This window comes from Dermacentor andersoni, chromosome 4 (assembly GCF_023375885.2).
Source record: "Dermacentor andersoni chromosome 4, qqDerAnde1_hic_scaffold, whole genome shotgun sequence".
Lineage (NCBI taxonomy): Eukaryota > Metazoa > Arthropoda > Arachnida > Ixodida > Ixodidae > Dermacentor > Dermacentor andersoni.
In genome coordinates this window covers 202,570,523-202,572,121 of record NC_092817.1, presented here as the reverse complement: position 1 = coordinate 202,572,121, position 1,599 = coordinate 202,570,523, and the positions used below count along the sequence as shown (strand labels likewise).

The 1,599-nt window shown below is 40.8% G+C and overlaps 1 non-coding gene across 1 annotated transcript; it reads right to left on the bottom strand.

Moving 5' to 3' along the window:
* Positions 1 to 1,165: 1,165 nt before the first annotated feature.
* LOC126538613 (U2 spliceosomal RNA) lies at positions 1,166 to 1,355 on the bottom strand. Its single transcript, XR_007601074.1, has one exon. It is a non-coding gene; the product is annotated as a U2 spliceosomal RNA (small nuclear RNA).
* Positions 1,356 to 1,599: the final 244 nt, after the last annotated feature.

Genomic DNA, 1,599 nt, shown 5'->3' with positions numbered 1-1,599 from the left:
TTATCGTGTTCATAGATCACGTTATGTTAACGTCAATGGCCAAGCGCCTTCTTTTTACATGGCAACTATCGATGTCAGCCAAAGGTCAGAATTAAGGCTACTCATTTTTAAAATTTTTATTAGTGACGTTCTTTCCGGCATTCAGAATTCTCCATTTCTTCTGTATGCTGATGACATGAAGATTTTTAACGAAATTCATACTGTTGATGACTGACATCCAGTCGTCTGGCCTGTTTTCTTTTCATAGCAGTGCAAATAACCCCACCTGTAATGCTGATAAGGCCAAAGTCATTAGTTTCTCACGCAAAATAGCAAGAATGTTTTTCTTATTTTTGAGATTCTCTACCACTGTGCAAGTTCTGTGAGATCAATTATCTTGGAGTAATTTTTGATACAACCTTTCAGTTTTAAGCTCACACTAATCGCGTTGCAATGCGGGGTATGCGCTTTTTTGGCTTGTTTGCAGTCTATCGAGAGAATTCGGTTCTGCTACACCGTTCCGCAAGTTGCACACAACAATTTGTCTTCCTAAACTCGAATACGCATCGGTCGTCTGGAATGGTATTTCTAGATGCAACAGTAACGATATATATCGGGCCCAGAAACTGTTTCTAACGATATTGCATCACTGCTTTGCTAAGACGGACACTGGACCTTGTTCTAGCACTTTTGGATTATTTTCATTGCATTTACTTCGCTGCCGACGTAATAGCACTGACCTTTGGTTTCTTTTCAAGCTCCTTCACTGTATCCTCACCTGCCCCGAACTCCTCAGTTGTAAGAGGTTTCATATTCCGCGCAAGATAAACAGGGAAAGTTGACCTCTCCATGTTCCTACCCGTCATCACTAACATTCAACCGCCCACAGAATACTGAATCCTTATAACGCTTATCTTCATTATCTTGACATTTTTCATACCTGTCTGTCATTGTACTTTTCCGAGCTTTGCGTTGTTGTGTCATTGTTTCACATATTGTTCAACTGCCGTTCTGCTTTTTTTTTTCTATTCACCTCGCACCTTGTTGTACCTGCACTCTTCTATTCTAGATTGTTCTTTTTTACTTACATTCCCTTAAAGGGGTTTTACAGCGAAGCTGTATATGACTACGTTCTGGACAAAAATTGTCTGCATATGTCGATCTGTGTAGATCGAGAATTTCTCACCATACGTGGGCCGCTCTCGAAAGTAGTGCAATACCGGGCCGACCCGCGGCGGAGGCGAAGCAGGCGTTAAGCACTTAGCCAACTTGCAAAAACAGCTTTAATATCTTAGGTTCAAATACAACCCGTGTCAGATATTAAGCTAAGAAGAGAATTTTTTATTATGCTAGATACAAACATCAAAACATGGGGTTACACAACCAAGGAGACAAAATGGATAAAAAGGGGTATACTTTGTAAGGTAAACAAATGGCTAAAAAATACTAGGTATTGGTGTTACTAATATAAAACAACACTTTGGCCTGCGTCGGCGACGTCTACCTTCGCGCATCACTCTCTTTGTATACGCGTACTTGCTAACCTCCTTTCCTTCCGCGTGTACTTGCCATAGGTGTCGATGCGTTTTGTACTTTTCAGTGCATACACTGCTACTTACA